The sequence below is a fragment of the Pleurodeles waltl genome, chromosome 12 (assembly GCF_031143425.1).
Source record: "Pleurodeles waltl isolate 20211129_DDA chromosome 12, aPleWal1.hap1.20221129, whole genome shotgun sequence".
Taxonomy (NCBI): Eukaryota; Metazoa; Chordata; class Amphibia; order Caudata; family Salamandridae; genus Pleurodeles; species Pleurodeles waltl.
Window position 1 is genome coordinate 706,042,221 of NC_090451.1, and position 25,605 is coordinate 706,067,825.

Sequence of the window (25,605 nt, forward strand, 5' to 3'; positions counted from 1 at the left end):
CCCCGTGATAGTCTCCCTACTGGAGTTGGCCGCCTAAAGTAACTCTAAGTGAATGCAATACAACTAGCCCAAATATTAGTGAAAACATTTCAAAGTGTTACATTTGTTGAATTTACCAATACTTCTTCACGGTTGAGCGAAATGCTTTGATTGATACACCTTGTAAATTCTATATCCCCGGAACCCTTCAATAAAGTCTATTTTTATATACTGGTGTCTTAATTTTTGAATGTCTTGTGGATTTCCTATTGAATTGTTTCGTTGCTGTTCTAATGCTTTACACATTTTCCTTTGTGAAAGCCTTGTTGCTCAGAGCCACAGTTACCCAGGGTTGAGCTGAACATCTGACAAACAAACCTTACTGGTCCTAAATAGCTTGGTAAGAGTATTAAACAATGAGGTTGCACATCAACACCATATCATACACCCCTTTTCTTCACAATAGCATTTCTTCCTCTAAGTCACCAACAACATAATGGCCATCTAGGTAATGCTTGTGATAATATTACACTGCCCTAATATGTGTGATGTTAAAAGTCTCTCTTAGTTATCTCATGGAACGTTAATGGTCTTTTAGACAAAATTAAACGCACTGCAGTGTTTACCTTTATACATCGATATCGACCTGATGTGCTCCTACTGCAGGAGACACACCTTTCGGGAGATCATTGCCCTTGCTTGGCTCGCAGAGGGTTTGACCGAGTGTATCATGCGGCGTTCACACGCGGGTCACAGGAGGTGGCAATAATGATACACCGTTCGTTTCCCATAACAAAAATCCAGGTATGGAAGGACCGACCGGGACGCTATGCGGCCATCACTAGGAAGTTAGAGGGTGTCACGGGTAATATGGTCAGTGTCTATGTTCCTCCTGGGATGGTGCGAGGGACCCTCAATGATCTAACCAAACTACTCCTTGACCTGCCTCCAGGACTTACTATGATGGGAGTGGACTTAAGCACGGCCCCAGACCATGCCATGGATGTGTCCGGTCCGCTCTCAACTTATAGGCTTACAATGGCAGCGGAAATCACAGGGTGTCTTTCTGCTACGGGCTTTGTGATGTTTGGCGGGTGTGGCATCCAAGACGGCGACAGTTCACCCACACATCGGTGGCACATGGCTCACAATCCAGAACTGACCTGGTGCTATTGCCAAGCACGGATTGCACCTACCTCTCCCATATTGAAATCCTAGCTAGAGGAATTTCTGACCACGTCCCCCTCAGGTTTACCGTAGGCCCTGATCAGTCTTTGACTTATCCTATGGGCCGACTGAACGCATGGTATCTACAGGACGGGGCATACGTTGAGCAGTTACGACAGACACATCGCAAGGACTTCACGCTGAACGAGGGGTCTGTGGCTTCTCCGGGAACTTTGTGGGCGGCGAGTAAGGCAGTACTGCGAGGTGCGGCCAGGGCCTGATCCGAAATCAGGAGCATTCGTTAGCTCAAAATATCGAGCGGTTGGAGGAACAGGTGCTGTTTTTAGAAAATGAACATGAAACGAGTCCCAGCGAAGGGATAGCACGACAGCTCCTATTAGTCCGCGGGGTAATCCGTGTGCAATCTTTAGAGGCCGCAAAGCACCTGTGGAGGACTTCTACTGCAAAGATATGTTGCTGGGGAGACAAGACTGGAAAGTTTCTTTATTGGCTGGTGTCTCACCATCAATCCTCTAGGATCGTCCTTGAAATATATGATGAGGAGAGGGGCTGTGTCGCAGGTCACCTAGAAATAGCCGACGCATTTCCTAGGTACTATCAGACATTGTATCGGGCATCAATGTTGACCAAGCCGGGATGGGCCCGCCAGCCGCTGGAGGAGGTTCCCATTCCGCGATTGCCAGCGGCAGAGGTGCAGATCCTGGAGGAACCTATTAATGCTGAAGAAATCGGGGCAGCTATATCTCCATTGGGAACGGGGAAAACTCCAGGTCCTGATGGTTTCCCCTTGGAGTATTTTAAAGCGTTCAGGGATGATCTGGTGCCACACCTGTTGGCACTGTATGCGGATGTGGAGCAAAAAGGGTTGCTCCCAGGGGAGCTGGATGTCGCCACCATTGTGGTGCTTCCTAAAACCCACACTACAATTTGCAGATTATAGGCCGATATCGTTGTAATAATGAGATTAAGATCTACGCCACGATTCTCGCAGCCCGTCTTAAGAGGGTTCTACCGCAGCTGATACACCCCGACCAGTGTGGGTTTATGGTGACTCGAAGCGCTCGACATTGCATCCGTCGACTGCACGTGCCTTTGGCCAAACGCCGGCGCATACCCCGAGATCTTGCTCTTCTATTTATAGATTTGGAAAAGGCCTTTGACTCAGGGACTGGGGGTTTCTCTTCTTGGTGCTCCGGCGGGCAGGTTTCGGACCGAGGTTCTGCCGCCTGGTTCGAGTGTTGTATACTAACCCTTCCGCACGTGTGCAGGTCAACGGGGCCCTGTCCTCGGTTTTTTTAATTCGTCGGGGTACGTGACAGGGATGCCCCCTGTCCCCACTTCTGTTTAGCTTGGTTATTGAACCGCTAGCTCAGATGGTTAGGACTGAACCGATAAATCGCGTCTGGAGATGGGGGCCCTCCCGGGAAGACAGAATAGCCCTATGTGCAGACGATGTCCTGCTGTATATGGAAAAACTCAGTATATCGGGACCACGATGTCTTCACCTTTTACGATGTTATGAGCAAGCGTCAGGACTTAAAATGAACCCTGCCAAGTTGGTGTTGGTCCCCCTGGCTAGTTCCCGTGATTGTTTCGATTGGCAGGATATGATACCCTTACGCAGACTCAGCCTTAAATATCTGGGTATCTGGATGACCCTTCTGCCTGAGTTGACTTGGGCCAAGAATCTATCCCCGCTCTTGAGGCGTATTAAGACGGATCTGCAGAGGTAGCAGGCTTTACCGTTAAATGTGATGGGTCGTGTGGCCCTGTACAAGATGATGGTCTTGCCAAGGCTTCTTTATGTATTTCAGAATTTCCCCCTCCCGATCTCGCGCTCCTGGTTTAGAGCTCTAGAGAGTGCCACTACGCTGTTTCTTTGGAAAGGGGCCAGACATTGAGTTGCGGCACAACACTGCCGGAGAGGAATATATGACGGGGTCTGGGCGCCTCTGATCCTTATCTATATTATCTGGCAACCCAGTTACTGGTGATTCATGATTGGTTCACCGGGGGGTGGGCAGACCCAGCCTATCAGGTAGAGTTGGAGATTATAGGTTACCTGCGTATTCTCGATGTACTGTATGGCGCACCCCTCCCTCGGGACATGGAAGCGATCACTAAGGTGGTTTTCCTGGCATGGCGTGCTGCAACATACCAGATGGAATGCAGTTGTCACCCGTCAGACCCAGTTAAGGAGGGGTTTGTGGAATGGGACTTGCTGGGCATTTCACTGGTTGGGGATGTGTGGAGGGGAGACGCATTGAAATAATTTAGGGAGCTGCAGGCTGATTTTCAACTAGCGCAAACGCAGTTTTTTAGATACCTCCAGCTTCGCCATGCCCTGGTGGAGCACTTGCCAGTTGCAGGCCCCTTGCCGTTCAGCCCTCTCGAGGCCAAGTTACTCATGGGAAACCTAGAAGGGAAAGGCATTTCCCAGCTATATAAAATGTTAGTTAACAATACCCCCGGAGGATTTGGATTCAACTAGAGCCAAGTGGGAATCATGGATGGGGGCCTTGGATGAAGCAGAATGGATGGATGCTTTGATGGCACCCAGAGTGCTTGCAGTGTCAGTGAGACTTCGCGCAGTGAAATTCTACTATTTACACAGAGCATACTTAACACCGATCAGGCTACAACGGGCGGGTCTACGTTCTAATGCTCAGTGTCCACGGTGTGCAGGGGAGCCAGCGGATTTTTTCCATATGGTCTGGTCATGTCCAGTGCTGCAGGTGTATTGGGGCAAAGTAATCCATGAACTAAGTGAGGTGCTGGGGCAAAAGTTGCAGATGTCCGCAAAACTAGTTTTGCTGGGTGTGTTGGAGGAAAGGGGAGGAGCGCCAGCGAAATGTACCCTTGCAGGTATGGCCCTGCTAGAAGCGAAGAGAGACATTGCTGCTGCTTGGAACTCCACGGCTGGTCCGTCGTTCCAAAAGTGGAGAAGGGAAGTGGATTGGTGCGCAAGCCAAGAAAAACTGGTGTATGAATCTAGGGGTTGCCCTCGAAAACATGAGAAGGTTTGGGGGCGATGGCTGGGTTGTCTGTCATAGGCCAGGGTGAAATTATGATTATTAGTGTGCTGTTATTAATTGGACTGACGTTTGCCTCCTGGAATGCCTTACTGTCATGGACTAATAATGCTTTGAAAGTGAATCTTACTGTAATTCCTGTGCCTACTGTTTTGCACTTCTTCTTTAAAATCAATAAAAATTGGTTTATAAAAATAAGAAAGAAGTCTCTCTCGTTCACAATGTCCAGATGAAAAGGAAGAATTGTTCACAAGTTGCACAGCCAGCTCTGGGGTGATAAGAGTCACTGAAGTGGTAGCGCAGAATAAATCTACGTATGGAACAATGCTGGTGTCACTCTAGTTATCTGTGTAACCAATAATGTTAGTGTCGAACTTGCTGCCAGTACAGTAATTGTCATTGAACTTACAAGTGGAAGAAACTGTGGTATCAACAACAGTATCTTCAAAGTCAATGGCACCCCTGGCTTTGCCATTTGGATGGTAGTCGCCACAGGTATCTACATCAACAGTATTGAAGTAATATTTGTCAGTGGTGTAATCATCAACAATGTAGTTTTTGTGGCAGATTGTTGCCCTTACTTGCTGCTGCTGATGCCATAGTTGGCAGAGACTATTTTCTAGACGGTGGAGATGAAGGCAATCCCTAAGTGTGTGACTTAGGGGGTCATTCCGACCCCGGCGGTCAAGGACCGCCGGGGCCGGGGATGCGGGAGCACCGCCAACAGGCTGGCGGTGCCCCGCAGGGCATTCTGACCGCGGCGGTTTGGCCGCGGTCAGACAAGGAAAACCGGTGGTCTCCCGCCGGTTTTCCGCTGCCCTGGGAATCCCCCATGGAGGCGCAGCTTGTTAACTGCATGCTCTGTGTACTTGCATGATAAAAGTACAGCTCTTGCATGGTCAGGAGATTCCTGTCTGAATATAGTCAAAGTAATCTTCACTGTATGAGGTGAATGAGATGTGAATACTGTGACTTCCATTCCAACCAGAGTGCTATTACTATGCTGTTCAGGTCTGACATACCAAATGTATGCATCACTGTTGCACATAGTTAGACCAGGACAGAAAATAGGCTTGAGAACCTAAATAAAAGTGCCCCCATTAGAGAATAAATTGGCCAAAAAAATGGCCCTTGATTGAAAATCTTGTCTGTTTTGAACTGTTTAAGACATGCTGTATAGTTGTTTTGCAAGGTAAGGAAGACTAAATGGATTTTGAGCTTGCTGCTGGCAATGTTTGCTTTAATAACAGGAGAATCAACAGTAAACACCGGCTCAGCAGGCCCACAAAGTCCCACATACTGACTTGTCAGACCAGCCCACCGGGTACAGCCTGATTGCCCTATAAGGCAGTTTGACCCTACTGCTGAGCTCAATGGCAGAAGGGTTTGAGAAAATATGATATATTAACTCATCGATTGTATGTCCCTCTGCAAATGTCAGTGGTACACTTGAATGCAAAGCTTTGCTATTTTGCTTTGTATTGTGTTGCACAAAAATGTGTGTGTGGGAGCCCTTTCTTTTGAGGACCCTATTTTTCAGTGATTCTTCAACACCCATTTGTTAATGTCTGGCTGCTCAGGAAGTCTGTATATGTAGTTTCCTCCCCTTGTTGGAAGAGTTCTGTTTTTGAAAAGCCACAATTCCAAATCTCCTGTGTTGGATTTGGCAACGAATATGACATATTCCTGTCTTTGCTGTTTAGGTAAAAATGAACAAGTTACTTACTTTAGATAATACCTTATCTGATAAAGAATAGCTGCAGATACCTTAACTTAGAATTATCCACAGGCGTTAGACTGGATACAGAACATTTTCATGAGCAGTACCCCTGTGCGCTATTTCAGTTACTTTTCACAACTTTCCACGTCAGAAGGGCAGTGCCATGAAGTACCCTGACCACTGGTGTGGATAACTAGGGCCATGAAGGAGAATAGCCCTATCTCCTGAAATCTATTCACAAAGTGGGGAGGATGGGTGGGTCAGTAAAGAATCTGCAGCTAGATATAGTCTCTACCAGATAAGGCGTTACCAAAGCTAAGTACCTGTTCATCTGATAGAGACTTCTAGCTGCAGATTCCTTACCTTAGATTAGAACATTGGAACGTTGGCAGCTCCATTGAAAACAAATGGAGTGCTGCAGGCTTTTACTGGCCGGTAAAAGCCCGCAGTGGCAACATTCCAATGTTCGCTTTGTTCACAGCAACAGCTTTGAACAAAGCCTCACGGAGCCTGAGGAAATTTTAATCCCCCTCGGGCTTGGTGAGGAATTTGTTTTATTTAACAGAACATTCTGTCCTGAGTGGCAGAATGTTCTAATAGCCTTAGAACCCGCCGTAGCGGGCTCTACCGGCTATTAAAGGCCCGCTCCCTTGTTAAAGGCCCCCGCCTTTGGCTATATTGGAATGTTGGGAGCGCCATTGGAGACAATGGAGTGCTCTGGGCTGTTAATGGTTGGTAAAAGCCGGGAGCATCAACATTCCGATGTTCTTTGTTCACAGCACCAGATTTTAATTCCCTCTGGCTCCTGAGTACTTTGTTTTATTTATTAGAACATTCTGCCTTCTAGTGGCAGAATGTTCATATAGCCTTATCACCCTTTGTCGAACTAGAATATGTCTCTACCAGATATCTCGTTACCGAAAGAAAGTAACTTGTACATCTGATAGAGACTTCTAGATGCAGATTCCTTATTTTTGAATAGCTACCCGAGCAATACCATCTCCGGTGGTGGGCTACAAACTAAGAACACACCAAAAAATCCTGCAGGACCGAACGGCCAAAATAGCCATCTCTGCGGACCTGATTGTCCAGGCAGTAGTGCTTGGTGAACGTATGTAAAGATACCCACGTTACAGCCTGACAGATATCCAGGACTAGGACACCGCATGCTAACGCTGTGGTAGCAGCAGCTGCTCTGGTAAAATGAGTGCGCAAACCCTCAGGGGGTTGCTTTTTCACCAAAGCGTAGCTCATCTTGATGCAGGGGACTGCCTATCGTGAAATGATCCTCTTCTGCACCGCCTTCCCTTTCTTTGCACCCATATATCCCACAGAGTTGATTGTTGAACCCGGAAATCTTAGGTATGATCTAGATAGAGTGCCAAAGCTCTTTTTGGTTCCAGACGGTGGAGTCTCTCCTCCTCATATGAGGGATGTGCTTAAAAAGTAGGTAAGTGATAGATTGGCCGACGTGAAAAGGCGTTACCACATTGGGAAGAAAGGAAGCCTTGCCACGAAGCATCACTTTGTCAGGATGCACTGCTAGGAAAGGTGGCTTCGAAGAAAGAGCCTGAAGCTCACCTACTCGACGAGCAGAGGTGATGGCAATCAAGAAAGCTGTTTCAAGTGATAAGAGCCGTAAAGGACAATTGTGGACCGCCTCGAAAGGAACACACATGAGGTATGTGAGGACCAAGTTTAAATCCCACTGGGGCATGATGAATGGAACGGGAGGAAACATATGAGTGAGGCCTTTAAAAAACCTCACAAAAATTGGAGATTTGAAAAGAGAAGGTTGGTCTGGTAGCCACAAGAAGGCAGATATAGCAGACAAATATCCCTTGAGGCTGCCCAGAGTAGAGCCTGTCTGTGCAAGAGAGAGAATAAAGAAGAGAACCACTGAGAGAGGGGATCAACAGATTTGTTGGCACACTATGCCACAAACCTCTTCCAACGACAGGCGTATACCGTTTTTGTGGACGGACGCCTGGCTGCCGAGACGGTATTACAGACTTCGGGTGGAAGGTCAAAAGCCTTTAACTGTCGCCGCTCAATCTACACGCAAGGAGGCAGACACTGGACAGGTTTGGGTGGATAACCGTTCCCTGCTGCTGCAAAAGAACATCCTCCCGAAGGGGCAGACTCATCGGAGGAACGATGGCAATGCTCAAGAGCTCGGGAAACCAGACTCTTCGTGCCCAGTCCGGAGTTACCAAGATTACTTGGGCCTGGTCTTGCCTGATCTTCTTCAGAACTCTGGGCAGAGGTGGTATGGAGGGAAGGCATACAGGAGGCCTGAGTTCCACTCATGTTGAAAAGCGACGACGAGCAAGTGCCACCTTGGAAACTCCAACGCACAAAACAGCTGACATTGTGCGTTCTCTGCAGAGGCAAGCAGATCTAACCAAGGCTCTCCCCACTGCTGAAAGAGACCTTGCGCCACCTCCGGATGGAGATGCCATTCGTGACTGACTATGCATCAACGGCTGAGTTTGTCTGCTCTGGCGTTCAGAGAGCCTTCCAGATGTTGAACCACCAGGCAAATGCCCTGCGTTCCAGCCATGTCCAGAGGCAATGAGCCTCTTCACAAAGAGTCCACAACCCCACTCCGCCCTGTTTGTTGCAATACCACCTGGCAGTGGTGCTGTTGGTGAACACCTTCACCACTTTCTCTTTGAGAGAGGGACAGAATGTTTTCAATGCAAGTCAGATCGCCCGGAGCTCCAAAAGGTTGATGTGGAGCCCGGACTCCGCCAGAGACCAGGGGCCTCTGATCTCTGTCTCTCCCATGTGGCCGCCCCATCCCAGGAATGATGCATCTGCCACTACTGCAAGATTTGGTTGGGGAAGGGAGAGGCATCTGCCCTTGACCCAATCTAGATTCGACAACCACCACTGCAGATCTTTTGCAGTTCCCTCCGAAATCTGAACCATGTCCGAGAGATTCCCCTGATGCCAGGCTCACTGGTACTTCAGGTCTCACTGCAGAGCACACATATGCCATCTGGCATGATGGACCAATCCAGGATAGAGGCTTACAAATGGGTATCATAGCCTGAATATCCTAGACTCACTTTTTGGGAGGATAAGCCAGAAACTGCACTGTGTCCAGAACAGCTCCAATGAAAGGGAGCGTCTGAGATAGATTCAGGTGTGACTTTGGCACGTTGATAGTAAACCCCAGCAAATGCAGGAGGTTTGCCGTAGTCTGGAGTTGGGAGACAACTTTCTGGGGCGTGTCTGCCTTCAACAGCCAGTCATTGAGGAAAAGGAAGACTGGGACCCGTAACCTACGCAAATGAGCTGCAACCACTACCATCACTTTCGTGAATACCCGAGGGGCACTGCTAAATCCAAAGGGGAGCACAGTGAAATTAAAGTGCTTGTGACCTACCACGAATCGTAGGTAACGTCTGTGGGCCGGAAGGATGGGAATATGGAAATAGGCGTCCTGCAAGTCCAACTGAACCACCCAGTCACCAGGGCAGAAAGGACCTGAGCCAGAGTTAACATCTTGAACTTCTCCTCCTTGAGGAAGAGATTGAGGGACCGGAGGTCTAGGATATGGGAAGACCCTTGTCCTTGTTGGCACCAGAAAGTAGCGGGAATAGCAACCACGACCTACTTATGGCGGCAAGGACCCTCTCTATGGCTCCCTTGACCAGGAGAGCCTTGACTTCCTCACAGAGAAGTGCCAAATGATTCTCAGACAGGTGATCGAATGATGGTGGCATGGCTGGAGGAGAAGTCTCGAAGGGAAGGGAGTAGCCCCTTCGGACGATCTGTAGAACCCACCTGTCCGTGGTAATGGATTCACAGTGGGGCAGATAATGGCAAATTCTGCCGCCAACTGGTCCGGGATGTCCCAACGGACTAGGAAGGTTTTGAGGCGGAGGCCCGCTCACTCACTCATCCATGAGGTAGGTGGACCCCGCTTCCGCGCAGGGGCTGTGCAGCATGCCCGGGTCGGTGTCTTGGTGAAAATGGACACGGTTGGGTGCCCCTCCGGTAGCCATAAAAGGAAAGAAAGGCAGACTGAGGGGGTGAGGAGCGGCTGCGAGGCCGAGGGACCGAGCAGTAGCCCGGGAATCCTTAAAGCGCTCGAGGGCTGAGTCCTCCTTGTCTCTGAAGAGACGAGTGCCATGAAAGGACATGTCCATCAAAGATTGCTGGACATCCCCTGAAAAGCCAGACGACCTTAACCATGCGTGGCGTCTCAGTGCCACCGTCGAAGCAACCGATCTGCCTAGTGAGTTGGATTTACTTCAAGACCAAGATTTCTGAAGGTATTCAAGCTGATTTTTAGATGTTGTGTGGTCTGAATTGAAGACCTACTTTTCAGCAGCCAGTTGTCACAGTATGGGTAAATGAAAATCTTTTTCCTCCTCAGGTGTGATGCTACTACTGCTACACACTTGGAAAACGTGCGAGGAGCTGACTTTAGGCCAAAGGGTATTACCCTGTACTGGTAATGATTGGATGCAACTACAAAGCTTAGGAATTTCCGGTGTTTCTCTGCCACTGGGATGTGAAAGTAGGCATCCTGCAGATTTATGGAGTACATGCAGTCCCCCCTGATGTAGATGGGGGTAGATTTGATGGAGGGCCAGCATTCAGAATTTTTCTTTGCAAATGTATTTGTTGCGATGTCTCAGATCTAAGATGGGTCTGAATTCTTTGTTTGGGCCTTTTTTCGGCACCAGAAAATAGCGGGCGTACACCCCTTTTCCTCTCTGTAAAGGTGGTTCTTTTTCAATAGCTCTTTTTCAGAGAAGAGTAAGAACTACGTTTTGCAGGAGAAGTTGTTGATGACAAGAGGTTTTTGTTGGCTGTACTGGAGGAGGTGGAAATTTTAAAAGTAGGGAATACCCATTTTTGACAATATTTAGAACCCATTTGCCTTTGGTTACAGAGCGCCACTCGCATATGTGATTGGTGATGCCTCCCTCCACTTGAGTGGGTGAAAGGATTAGGGGAAGCAATTCCTTATTGTTTTCCTGATCTCTTCGATGTAGATTGATTTTTTAGACCTGTTCCTCGTTCTTTTGATTGTTTTCAGGACTGATAGAAGGGTCTTCCTTGCCTCTGTTGCTGCCTTGGGGCCCAGTGAGGGGTTTGAACCCTCTGCTAGTATTGGCGCCTATCGTAAGGCCTGTATCTTCTGCGGTATTCTTTGCACTTTTCCAGACCTACAGCTTTAAATGTATATAGTGCAGATTTCATCTCTTTGTCTGTGTGTGCCCCAAATAGAGAATTGCAGGTGAATGGTAGGTTCATAAAGCGATGTTGTTCTTCTGGCTTGAGGCCTGTTAGGCGGACCCATGATGATCTTCTGGCGCATATACCAAGAGCGTACCCATGTGCAGCTAGGTCTGAGCTGTCCGCAGCTCTGCTAATGATTTGATTGGCTGCTAGGCTTCCTTCTTGTAGGATTTCTTGGAAATCCTGTCTGACCTCTTTGGGTAGTTTGTCGACAAATCTGGATAAGCAATCCCAGAGAGATCTGTCGTATCGCCCTAGAAGCGCAGATGGACTAGACATTTTCATAAAGGAAGCAGAGGTGCCACACATTTTTCTTCCCAATGAGTCTAGATATTTGCTTTCTTTATCTGGAGGTACTGTTGATGAGGATGCAAAGGAATGGGTTTTTCTAGCTGCAGCAAGAATGACCAAGTCTGGAGGAGGATCAGATCTGAGAAATAAGGGGTCCTGTTCTGTGGCTTTATATTTCTCTAGGATTCTTGCTGGTCCTGCACATAAAGTTACTCTTGTAAGGAACGTATACATTGCTGGTTGTAAGAGCCCTGGAACCAGAGGAAGGAGTTTTCTTGATGAAGAACGATTGCGCAGTGTTTCGAATCTTACTGAAGAAGACGCTGTGGGTTCAGGGATATCTATGTTAAGTTTATGGGCTCCTCTGACCAACACTTCATTGAAGGTGGTAATGTCGTCTACTGGGAAAACCCTCACCGGAGGGGTATCTGTTAAAGTAGGTGAATAGTTTTTAATAGACGAAGAAGCCGAAGACAAGGAAGGTGATCTATGTCTCTTGGTGATGAGATCGAAAGCTTTGAGATATCCTTGAAGGAGAAGGTGATCTTCCACAGGATGAATAAGGTGTTCTACTCATGTGCGGGAACAAGTTGTATGTCTTTTTTGTGGCGCTGAATGACCTACTGGTGCTTCTGCCATCCTGGTTTGAGGAGTCGGTGATGGCATCCTTGGAAAGGATCTTGAAGGACAGTACATCTGAGAGTATTGTGAGTCTGGAGACTAATAACCCAGGCCCTTCTTAAGACTCTCCAGCCATCTTGGTGACAGATTAATAGGTGAGACCTGACTTCTTGCAGGTGAGAGGGCTCTTGAGGATGCCAAAGATGATCTACTTGCTATAGTTGTTGCAGGATCATGTCTTTGAGCCATTGACGTTGTTAGGAACCAGTAGGTGAAGTTGGTTTTGCCAGCGGAGAATGTGTTGACGTTGTACGACGTTGTGGGGAACGTGATCTGTGTTGTTTCGAGAGTTTCTTTTGGCGTAGACGGGGCAAGCGAAGTGGGTCTCGAAGTCAAACGATGATGTACTGTCACCAGCGGAGAACGAGAATGCCTATATTTCGACATCGAATGTCTTGACGTCGATTGAGATGCCCCAAGTGGAGTATGTCTCGACGTAGAGAGGCGTCTGGTTGCTGTCGACATAGAAACAGATCTGTGCCTAGACGTCCATGTTTGTTGGCCTGCCGTTGACGTGTCGTCTCAACGTCGATGGGTCTTGATGGACTATCAACATGACGGTGCTGGCTCGACGCTGAGCGGTGAGTGCCCGTTGACAACGATTTCCCTTTAGACGTCAATTGTGTGGTTGTCGTTGTAGTTTTTGACATCAAGTCTCTTTGCATCACGTTTGTTGTCGACAGAGGCGAGCTTCTCGACGTTGGTTGGCGACGATGGTGCGACATTGACAGAGCTGTCAACGCTGATGGAGAACAACTAGGTATTTTCCTACCTGCTGAGGTAGATCTTAATTGCCGTTTATCCATTATACCTCTGTTTTCTCCAGCTTGTAAGCCATAAAAGGGAATCCTTTCTCTGTCCTTCAAAGTTCTTTTTGAAAGTTCCTGATAGTGACTGCAGGTGTCAGGACAGTAACTTTTAGCCAGACACACTATGCAGACTGAGTGTGAATCATTCTGAGCCTTCTTTTTGCCACAAGCAGGGCACTTGACAAAAAGTGAAGGTATTTTGGAGGAAAAATGGTATAGTTCCTGTCAGGAAAAAATTGTATTTCACTCAGAAAGTGAAAAGTAGTTAAGTTATTTTAAAAAATGTGTAATAAACCAAGTATTTTCTGGTAATAAAACTCAGAAAATGAGAACTCAAATCTCCAGGATCCTAACGGAAGGAGCCTGAAAAAAGAAGTGACCCAACTGTAGCCCAACTGTCACCTCACTCTCATCTCTGAAGCATGGGGGATACTGGAGGTTCACAGAGCCCTAAAGGCACGGTGCCAGTTGTTTGGTTCTATTATGTTAATTGAGACGCAACCTGATGGCTAATAATACCTTTGTATTTTCACTACAGCTTTTCTCTCTATATGAGATTGCTAATACTTTCTATGCTCTCTTCTTGGATTGCAGAAAGGTGTTACAGTTCCTGCAGTGGGAGGTGTGAAGCACACAGGCACTCACCCCATGTAGTCAGAAACTCGTCTGAAAGTAGCAGGCTGGTACAGACCGGTCAGTCCTACACTAGCTGTTGGGCTAACAAACGGGGGCATCTCTAAGATGCCCTCTGTGTGAATTTTTTCAATAAATCCCACACTGGCATCAGTGTGGGTTTACTGTGCTAAGTTTTATACCAAATTTCCCAGTATTCAGTGAAGCCATTATGGTGCTGTGAAGTTTGTAATAAACTCACAGACCATATACATAATATGGCTACACTGCACTTACAATGTCTAAGAATGGACTTAGACAGTGTAGGGGCATATTGCTCCTGCAGCTATGCCCTCACCTGTGGTATAGTGCACCCTGCCTTAGGGCTGTAAGGCCTGCTAGAGGGGTGAATTACCTATGCCACAGGCAGAGGTTTGTGGGCATGGCACCCTGAGAGGGGTGCCAATGTCGACTTAGCCTTTTTCTCCCCACCAGCACACACAAGCTGCAAGGTAGTGTGCATGTGCTGAGTGAGGGGTCCCCAGGGTGGCATAATACCTGCTTCAGCCCTTAGAGACCTTCCCTGGCCACAGGGCCCTTGGTACCATGAGTACCTTTTAGAAAGGACTTAACTACGTGCCCGGGCTGTGCTAATTGTGGCAACCAAGGTACAGTTTTAGGGAAAAAACACTGGTGCTCGGGCCTGGTTAGCAGGGTCCTAGCACACTTTCAATCAAAGCTGGCATCAACACTAGGCAAAAAGTGGGGGGGGTAACCATGCCAACAGTGGCATTTTCCTACACACAGCATCTGATTCTGTAACAAACAGAAAGACGTTTTCCCCATGTGTGCTGTTAATCAGCTTTCGTAAGTTTGAGACCTTCCTAATGATTCAATGGAAGGAACCCATCCGGTCCGGAGAACAGACTGCCTTGAACACAAGTTAGGAAAAACTGAATATTTCCATTGTTCTCTCCCACCTCTCCTCTGGAACCAGAACCTCAACATTCCTCTTCAATATCAGAGGTTTTAAAAAGGGAGACAGAATCAATGCGTTGAACAGACTGGATGTTCCACTGCAGGTTCTTCCAGAGACAGTCTAATGCTAGGCTATGGAAGGTTTACTGGAATCTGTTGAGGTCAACCATCGTACACTCCACTGAGGCAAGAATTAAGCCAGAATCAGCGTTACCCTGTACTGAAAATTGAGTTGGTGAGTTCTTGGAAGGACATCTCCCAGTGGAATCTCCGCACCTGCATCTCTAGTCACAGATGTCTTCCTCTTTTGTCAGAAAGCTGCTCAGAGAAAATACGCATCTGACTCTTCTCACCCATTTCCTGACCGTTGATTAGATGGTTAACCTTCTGTATAGGAAGGTGTATTTAGCAGTCTCCTTGCAAAATCATTTTATTTTGCTGCAACCAAGTATCTAGTTGTTGATTTGAACTAGCATTATCCACTTTACGGTGCAGAAGTCATCAACAAGGGAATAATGACCAAGGATATCAAAGAGTGTGACTTTATGGTGACATGTCTTGACAAAGAAGGGTTTGTCACCGAACCATTTGTAATTTTTTATGCTGATGAACATCTGAGGTAACCTTTATTGATGAGAGAGTTAACAATAATACTGATGGTCTGCATCCATCAGTGAGCAGGATTTGGTTGACTTCTTTGTTATAGCGTGGGTGCAATAGGAGACAAACGTTCAAAATTGTATCCACTTTCTTTTCAAGAAACTTGACTTTTGTACAAAAGTGAGCACACTGCTGCATACTGAGATGGAGTCATCTCCAGATGAAAGGAGATGCACCCCTTTATTCTTAATAAGGTTTAGTATTTTGCTGCTCTTTAAAGTTTTAGTAGTGACATTCCTACAACTATAACATTCTTTCATGCAATGGCCTGGGACATAGGGAGCACATTGATAGCACAAGATGGTTGTTAGTAGGGGTGTACAAAATGTTCTTTATTTACATTTTAATTATGAGAAATTTTGGAAAGTTTTGTGAAATTACATTTAAAAATGCAAATCTGGCATTTGGCACTATATTTTAGTGCTAAAAATTTCCTTGCAGCAATTATGGATATAAGGAACACTTCGAGCAACAAATAGCAGGAAAACAAGTGACTGTCACTTTTCTGTTGTTTGTATTGTTGTCATGAACTTGAGCTAAATTTTTACCACGAATGACACAATTATACGACATGGCCGGAATTTTGCATTACGCAATTATCAAAAAATACCTAAATTAACAAAATGACACTGGTGTAAAGCAAACTTTGTCAATGCTTAGTTGTCAGCAAACGTTTTCCTTGGTTTACAGATTCTGAAAGAAAAGAAAACAACTTTTGCCCTATATTTGGGTGTCTAAAATGGTGCACGATCTTGAGCACTCCATGCAGAATACTAATAATGTACAAAGGATTACTGGACTGACAACAAGGAAAACTCAAACCTGACGAATCAGTAAAAGATCTACAGATATTCCACAGATGGTACTAGTGAATTTACACCGGGAGGGAAGCAAAGCAGTTACTTACCTGTAGCTTCAGTTGTAGAGCAATGTTGTCTTTCCTAGATCCACAAGCTTGAATTTTCCTCATTTTCGAAGTGGATCCATATGGTACATACTGAGCAGCATAAAAAACAATATCCCTTAGAAACAGCCACAAAACAGTACATGTCTGGTTGCCATTCAACCCCATTTGAATAGACTCCACCAACAGCCAATAAGGTTGAAGGACCATGAACTTGATTCCTTCCAGAGTTCGTTACCTCTCAGATTTGCTCACATGTGATTCATGACTATAATGAAAAAGTTGCTTACCATTTGTTCTTTCTGATGGATACTCTGCAGATTCCTCACCATGAGAATACCTGCAGACCCAGACTTCATCAGGAGTTTTTCTTAGCACTGCTCCTGCAAGTGTAGACACTTCCTGCGTTTTGAATGTGAAATTTTGCATCTCAGCTTCATGCAGTCTTCCTCATGGAGCAGCTGGAGTGTGTGTTGAAGGTATACCATAGAAAACGACTGCTTACCCAGTAATTTGTTCAGACGTCTCAATTCCCCAGACTTCTTCCTGAGGGAGCACATTGAATATAACCCTTTGTATTCAGACTTGAGTGCAGGTACAAGGGTCCCTTTCTGCAGCATGAAAAGAGTTCCTACCTTTAGAAGAGGAAAGGTGGTCGGAATCAGTGATTTCTGGATGCATTCCAAAAGTATGTCCATAGTACACTACATCTATGATCCACTTGACTGTAGCGATTGTGGACAGATCTTGTGGGAAGGCAGCAACTTATTCAACAAAGGAGGTACGGGTTTAATCAGCAGCCAGTCTGAGGTCATTTTCTCCTTATTTTCTGACCTTTCAAATATTGGCCTCTCTTGTGGAGGCAGATGAGTCAGCTTGTTGAGCCACTGAGGTTCATCTGAACAGCTGCACTAGACAGACTGGTCTCCTGTAGTAGGAGCATTGTTTTTGCTATTGATAAGCTTGATTTGGCTGCAAGGCACCCTAAGGCTTTGTACCCTTGGGCTCATGACTAACGTAAGAGCTAGTATATGAGTCTGAAGAATATCACTATGCCGGCAGTGCTTAATTTGAGCCGATGTGGGCCACCGCTACTCATTTTTGGGGACTAGCACTTATTTTTCTTTATCAGATATGGACCGCGTGTAAGAGCGACACAAAAACACAAAAAGGAAAGAAGGAGGAAGAGAAAGACAGAAAAACAGCCATAAAAGGAGAGGGCTAGAACCCGCAAAAGTGAGATAAAGGGGCAAGGAGTGTCTGATAATGAATTAAAAAGGCTTGAGGTGAATTCAACTCTATGCAGCTTTAGTACTGAGTGCGTTGACTGAGGGTTTCTGAAAAGAGCTTTGGGCACCAGCACTCATTCCTTTACAAATTTAGCACTGTGTGTCAGTCTCTGCTTTCAGGTTCTGAAACTACCATCAACATGACAAACAAATGATTTGCCATTAAATTTGATTTTGCACCACTGGGTGAAAAGTCATATATTTTAGCCATCATACCAGCTGTTGCTCCGATTAGCTGTCCAAATCCAATGTTACAAGTATCAGTAGCTCTGCCAATAACAACTGCTTACCCTCTTTCTCCTTCCCTTAATACTCCCTTAATCTCTTTTACCTTACAGAATGAATTCTACATAATTCCAATATCATTCCACATTCGGAGATCACGGATGATAATGGTTGAGTCGAGGAGCCTTCCTTCTCTTTCCACAGGTTTATAACAAGGATGGAAGGATGGGAGGATTAAGTGAGCAGCAGTTAACCACTTGTACGGGTCAGTCTGCATCGGGATGGACTGTCAGACACGCCAGTGTAGCATTCAGTTCTCTATACCTGTTTGCCAGCCCCCGAACAGTTGTTCAGACAGAAGCTGCACTTTGCATCATCCTTTTCCCTTATTTCATTTTGTGATCGAAAATGCTTATGCATTTGATATTTTCTTTGACAGGTCTTTAAAATCAAAGAAAACAATTAGGGCCTAATTTAGAGTTTGGCTGAGGCGGTTACGTTGTGACAAACGTGACTGATATCCTGTCCACCATATTACAATTCCATTGTAGTCCATGGAACTTGTAATACAGCGGACGGGATTCCCGTCACATTTGTGACGGAGTAACCCTTCTGCCAAACTTTAAATCAGGCCCCTAGTTTGCTGCAGCTGAATTGGCAGAGCATATCACCTGGATATCCTCTATGACAGTGTGAAAGTTAGAAACATCATACAGCGGGGAACTAACTGATTGTCTCACAACCTTCCATTCTTGGCAGGCCTCCTCAAGGACCTTCCCATCCTCGTCTTACTAAAAGTCATCCAAAGGCAGGTCCTGGAGGTTGTCGAATAAGTTATTATTGAAGATGCTGTGGAGGGTGCAAAGGCTTCAGCAGCTCAGGTGTTGGCTGTGGATGACTAGATTCCAGTTGGTGAGGAAATCTCAACTAATAATCAGTCATCATGGCATGGATATCTTCAGTGAGATTCAAAGATACCCGCATTATAATGAAGTTCCTCATAATGAGGATCATACTGTAGATGACAGGAGTCAGCAAAAATGAGCTGGTCAACAGAATAGCCATCAACAACATAAGGCTGATGTAGGTTGAGTCCTGTGTTGTGGAGGGCTCGGTACGCGTGCTTGAGGAGCTTGAAGAGGCATCTTTGTTTTTCAGGGAACCAGTGGAGGGCCCTGAGGTGAGGGGTAATGGCAGTTCTTCTGGCGAGGTCGAGGACGATTCTGGCGGCGGTGTTCTGGACAACCTGGAGTCGTCCTAGGAGATGTTGAAGCTAGCTGCTATGAGTGCTGTCTCTGTGCTGTGGTTGGGTCGGAAACCCGATTGGGATGGTCAAGAAGGTGGTTGTGGTTGAGGTGGTGGGTGAGATGGCTGTTGACTGCCTTTTCCAGGACCTATGGGGGAAATGGGAGCAATGAAATCAGGTGGTAATTCTTGAGTTATGCTGGTAGCTTATAAGGTGGTTCAGTATTAGGTATCTCATAGGAGAATCTTTCCCAATCTGTTAATGGACCAATCTGTAACAATCAGAACAACCTGCCGGGAACAACAGAATACCTGGATGAGACAGTTAGAACTAGAGGTCAGTAGATGCCAAGTCTCCCTCCGAACCACAAACTACTGAAGAATCTTCCTGCAAACCCAAAGATCAAGAACAACAATATAAATATGTTAAGCATGAAAAGGAAGAATGGAGGAAACCAGTGCACTCGTCGAAGGAAGGGGACAAAAGGACAGGTTCTGCAGTTCACCACTCACTTTGCAACAACAGCTTAGCAACCTAAACTGATGAAAAGGAAGGTGTGCGAGTGGCTGGCATACAAGCAAGGTTAAAGATTTGCAGGCGCTCATGCATATCGACGTAATCTTTTTTTAATTTTTTTTGTCCTCATTCAGCCCCGCCTACTGAGACACCTCTTCGTTCCTGTAACCTTTTTCGCCCTCTTGACTAAGAAGAGAGACTCAAGTCAGGGGGTGCACCTTTGTAACTCCCGGTCCGCCTAAACAGACCTGCCGAGGCGTCGAACGGTGCTTAATCATTGGACTGAGGCAAGGAAAAGATCATTGGGACAGTTTCACATAGATACCCAGCAGTAAACTTAGCAGGGGAGCAGATTTAGGCTATTCCCTGCCAATTTAATAATGGTGACCACATTTCTACGCTTTTCTTTGAGCCCTGCACATTTAGGTCCATATTTGCCGCACGAAGAGCAGCATTCAACCAGTCTGTATAGCTCGGAGAGTGCTCCTTCAACCATTTTTTGCAGATTTCATTCCGACCCAGCACAATTACATAGAACACAAATGAACGATTGGTTTTGTTCACCCTTTTCCATATCCCCTCATCCTGGAGCTGCCCAAATATAATTAATGGGAGTGATACATTAATTTTCCAGCCTAACATAGATGATAATGCCCTAAAAACCTCCTCCCAAAACAACCGGATGGCGGGGCAGTCCCAGAACATGTGTATATCCGTTGCTCCTAGCCCACCACATTTCGGACACTTGATCACCTCCCCCTTCTTAAATTTGGACAGTTTTGCCGGAGATATGTATGCTCTATGTAGAGTATAAAGATGGTTTTTCCTTAATGGGGCCGGCTTCACTACTTCATACAATGTTGTATACGACTTCTTCCACCATAACCCAATCTTGTCGCCTAACATCACCTTGCCCCATAACTTGCTTGGTAGGTCAAAGTTCTCATCCAAAGTTTCTAATATTTCCCAATACCAAACCGCCACTCTCTTCCCCGAAGCCGAGAGTGCCAGGTCTAAAAAAGAGTCCTCCAGGGCATTTACCACTCCCAATCCCCCCTTAGTTTCTTTTTCCCACTGTCTTATCTGTAAATATTTTAACCTGGACAGAGAACCGTCCGTTATTCTTACCAATTCATCCCAAAGGCATAAAGTACCATCTCGCGCAATCTCCCCCCACCTTTCCACACCTGCCCTTTTAAGTGGTAATGCGAGGATATCCTGACAGCATTCTGGGGTGCCCGGGGAATCCCAGATAGGGGCCTGATAGCTATAATAATGTACACCTAACCGCCGCCTCAACTGGTACCAACTCCTTGCCATTCCTTGCAGCACTTTTAGTTTAACTTTTTTGAAGAATTTAGGGTCACCAAATTGAAATAAAAAAGACTGTAAGCCCCCTTTTTCAGACAGCACCATAACCTTGTACATTCTGCCCGCTGCTGAACCGTCTGGGGATATAAACAGCATCCTTGAGTTTTTAAACAAGAAAGCCCACGCATAATATGTAAAATCAGGGAGAGCCAGTCCTCCTTTTTCCCTCCTTCTGCGTAGCTTTTTCCATGATATCCTCGGCCCCTTTGAGTTCCAGATGAAACTACTTATCGCTTGTTGCATTTTATCTAAGTGCCCCTTGTGCATTGCCAAGGGTATAGCTGAAAACACAAAGTTCCATTTGGGCAGAATAAACATCTTAACTAGATTTATCCTCCCAAGAATCGTCAAAGGGAGACATGCCCATTTTTGTAGCATAATTTTACATTCTGCTAATAACTTTCGAGCATTTCTTTCCGCTAAGTCCTTCAGATTTTGGGTCACTAAGATACCCAGGTACCGTATTTCCTGCTTATTTGTTATTGACCCTACTTCCATATTCCACTGCATAGTTTCTGTTTTCCCCACATTAATCCGGTACCCTGATATCCTTCCAAATTGTTCAGCCAGATCTTTGATTGTGTTAAAGGCGAGGGGCAGGTTATTAGTATATATTAGTAGATCGTCTGCATATAAAGAAATTTTCTTTTCCCAGCCATTGCAGCAGAAGGGCGAGATAAGAGGGTTTTGTCTGATTTTTCTAGCAAAAGGCTCAATATACAGATTGAACAGTACCGGCGACAGGGGGCAGCCCTGTCTCGTACCTCTTGAAATAGTAATAGGGCCTGTAAGTTTACCGTTCACCAAAATCTTAGCACAAGGGGATGTATAAATCCGGTCAATTACCCCACAAAACTTGGAGCCTAAATTGGCCCGCCTCAAAACCGATTAAAAAAAAATCCAATTAACTTGGTCGAAAGCCTTCATTGCGTCTAAAATAATAACTGCCAAAGGCGACCCAAACGTTGTGGCCATATCTATTGCCCCGATCAGTTCGAAAGTTAATTCATGCAAATATCTGCCTTTTTGATCGGGGTGCACTAGATTGTTCGCTATCCTACTCAACCTATCCGCTAGAAGCTTAGCTAGTAGTTTATAATCGCTGTTCAGCAATGATATAGGCCTATATGAGGCACACTTTGCTGGATTTGTATCCGGTTTCAAAATTAAGGAGATCACCGCTTCATTCCATGAAAGAGGAATATCATTGCCAAATTCCAGGATCCCTCCAAACAATTCTGTCAATACTGGGATAACTGAGTCCCCTAATACCTTATAAACTTCCACTGGAATACCATCCAGGCCTGGCGCCGTTCCCGACTTACTACTAGTCAGGATTCTCCTAATTTCCTCGGCCGTTATTGGGGCGTTCAATGCTTCCTTCTCCTGCAACGATAAACCTAAAGATCTATCAGCCCCCATCCAATCCGTTACCATACCTTCATCCACCTCTAGCCTTTCCGAATACAGTTGTGAATTTTTTTTTTGAAAGGCCGATTCTACTGCCGCCTCATCTGTTCTTTTTTCACCTGAATGCTCCACTTCAACCTCCTTAATGTAGTTCCTAACACGATCAGCTTTGCCTTTCCAGGCTAACAACTTCCCCGTATTCGAAATGGGCCAGTTTGCTTGCTTCCCATTTGCTTTGAATTCTTCCCTGTAGTATCTTTTCCAAATGCCTTCTCAACCCATCCCAGCTGGCCCTCAAAGCCTCCGTCTCCCCGCTTCAATTATTTTAGCTTTATATTTTCGCATTTCCTGCTCCAGCGCATAAATCTCTTCTTTCTGCCGTTTATGTTTCTGGATGGAACAACTCCTTAACTCCCCACGGATGACTGCTTTAAACGTGTCCCATACTACAGATGAAGGAGCGGAGCCCAAGTGTACACTAAAAAAGAAATCGGCTTCCTTACGCAGCTTTAGCAATACCTCCTGATCTAATAACAGTGTCCGATCAATCGTCCACCGGTCACTACAACTTGTCTGAAGGAAGCACATATTTAACACCACCGCAGAGTGATCTGATAAATGCGAGGGCAGATACGCAATATTCTTCACCTCCTCTCTCAAACGCATATCTAATAGAAAATAATCAATTCGCGACACGTGTCTATATTTCTTATTAAAAAAAGAAAAGTCCCTGCTATTCCCTGCCCTTTGCCTCCAAATATCGCACAAACCAAATTCCTTCATCATTCTCCTTAAATACTGTTGTGACTTAGGTGTACCTCGTGATTTACAGTTATGCCTATCCAGCTCATTGTCTAATACCACATTGAAGTCACCCATCAAAATCACCGGGTCCGAAAATTCCAGAAGCTGAGAAAAAAGCTGCTTTAAGGGTTCTATATCATCGCAGTTGGGCCCATAGTAACCTGCTAAGACCAGATTCCGACCCCCAAATTGTATTTTAGCTATCACCCATCGCCCTGCTAAATCTGATCTAGACTCCAAGATTGCCACCCTCCCTGCTGTGCATGTTTAACTAAAATTGCCACCCCTTTATTATGATAGTTGTGTTCTGTACATGAAAATGTTCGAACCCATCTTAGTTTTTGTATTATGTTAGTACACTCCACCTTTGTGAGGTGCGTTTCCTGCAAAACTAAAATTTGTGCCGTAGAGTCCTGCAGATACTGTAATATTCATTCCCTTCTTCCTCGCACCCTTAAGCCATTGACATTCCATGAAATAATTTGTAATGGTTTATTCTGCACCCTCTGCTTCCCTCCCTGCTAACCATCTATCAATCTTAGGTAGCAGATAGCTGGGCTGAACGAGGCACTACTTTTTACTTTCTCCCAACTCCCCCTCACCAACCCTAAACCTCCCCCCCCTCCCCGCCCCCTTCCCCCCCACCCCCACCCGTGGAGACTTCCCCAAACTAAGGACCATAATGATCCGAATTTTAGAGTGCACCCAGGTTCCTGGGAGAATTTCATCATTGCACATTACACGCAGCCTTATTCAGTAGATTGCGCATTTTTGACCACAACCAATAATTCATCCGCTTCACTAATGTCTCTGATGTTATACATTTTGTTGTTATACATGACCCTAAGGAAGGCTGGAAATTTCAGCTGGACCGAGACCCCCAAAGATTTGAAAATCTCCAACCGTTTCCCCAGTTCCCACTGCCTATCCATAGTCACCCTGGATAGGTCAGATCTAATCTCAAACACAATATCCTTCACTCTTAAGGACTTCTGTTTCAATGCTCTAGATAAAATCTTTTCCTTCATCTGGTACGACAAAAAGTTTATCAAAATTTTCCGAGGTCTACTACTGTTTGTTCGTAGCTTAAAGGGGTCTCGATGGATTCTCTGAATATCCTTCCCGATTTCATCCTCGGTCTCCTCCAGATCCACCGCTGATTTGATAAGTGATACTACAAAGGCTTTAAGATCGCTCCCTTCCGCACCTTCCGGCACTTTCAGCAGTTTTAGATTATTTCTTCTTGAATAGTTTTCCATCTGCTCCACCCTGTTTTTTAGAGCCTGTTCGCTCCTCTTCAATGTATCGATCTCGCCCTTATTCTGTACCAGCTCCTCCTTCATACCCCCCATCGCTTCTTCCAGGGCCTGCGTTCTTTCCATTACGCCATCAATTTTTTTTTCTAAATTAGCACAAACCACTCTTATCTCCCCCTGATTTACTTCTGAGTTCGCAAAGCCCTTTTTTAACATCCTCAGAAATGGAAAAGATTAACGCCTCCAACGTGGAACTCAGTAAAGGGGAGATCACCGAGGCAGCTTGAGGGGGCTCCAGCACTGCCAACTTAGTTGCGAAGTCTTGAACCTCTGAAGGGTTATCGTTTGGAGTCTGAACTAGTACTGGGGCCGTCTGTTCTTCTCCTGGCCGTGGCGGGGGGGACCTCGTCCCCTCCCTGCCCTCACCCGTACCATTTTCCACCTGCCTGGTGGTAACCTCCATTGCAACTCTAACCTGCCCAGGGATGAGTGTAACTACCTCAGGTCTCACTTTAAAAAAAGACCTTAGAGAGGGCGTCAACTTATCTCTACCCTTAAGCTTGCTCTCTCCCGCTTTCCTCCCCGCACTCCTGCCTCCTTCCCCAGATTTAGGTCTCAGGATTTTTTTTTTGTTGCTGATCCTCCCTTGTCCCCCTTCTCCTCTGTAATCGCAATCAAATTGTCCTGGGGCGACTGGACCGTCCCCTCCACTCTTGTTAAGGGAAGCGGGGGAGCAGGGAAGACGCCCCCCCCCACGCTGCCTCACCGTTTTCTTCCTGGCTCCCTTCTCTGGATTCTCTTTGGGTTGCTCTCTCAGCCGCAACTTCTCGGTTGCTGCTCCGCCCGTTCTGCAGCTACCGCTATTCCCCCGAAGGGGAATTCGCGCCACACTTATACGGGTCCGGCGCAGCTCCAGCGCGGCCCGGTACCACCAGACAGCCCCCGCTGTCCTCCAGACTGCCTCGGGTCTCACTGATTGCGGCGCGCACATCAGTGTGCTTGCAGCCGCAGCCCGCAGCCCACTCGGCCGCCGCGACCTGCCACGCCCCCAGGAACCGGAACAGGAAGCGCCCTAGCGCGCTACGTGACCTCCGTAGCCCGCCATGTTCTCCTCCCAAAACCATATCGACTTAATCTTGCTGCATAAGAAATGTTTTGTACCTTAATCCAGTTGCCAGGACTTTCCATCATTCTGAAGGAATGAGACCAGACATACCAGGTCTCTCAGAACAAGAGGGCAAAATATGTGACAGAAGGGGGAGATTCTGGAATAACCGTGGAAAAAATGTCATAGATGGGCAGTTAGTTAATGACCAACCTTGTAGATGACATAGAAAATGCAAAACAATAAGTAATGTAAATTAGGTCAAGA

The 25,605-nt window shown here is 46.2% G+C and overlaps 1 protein-coding gene across 9 annotated transcripts in view; it reads right to left on the reverse strand.

Annotated features, from left to right (window-relative positions):
- The window catches only part of LOC138266928 (calmodulin-binding transcription activator 2-like), an 863,356-nt gene that overhangs the window by 51,441 nt on the left and 786,310 nt on the right, over positions 1–25,605 (reverse strand). The gene's annotated exons all lie outside the window — the stretch shown is intronic.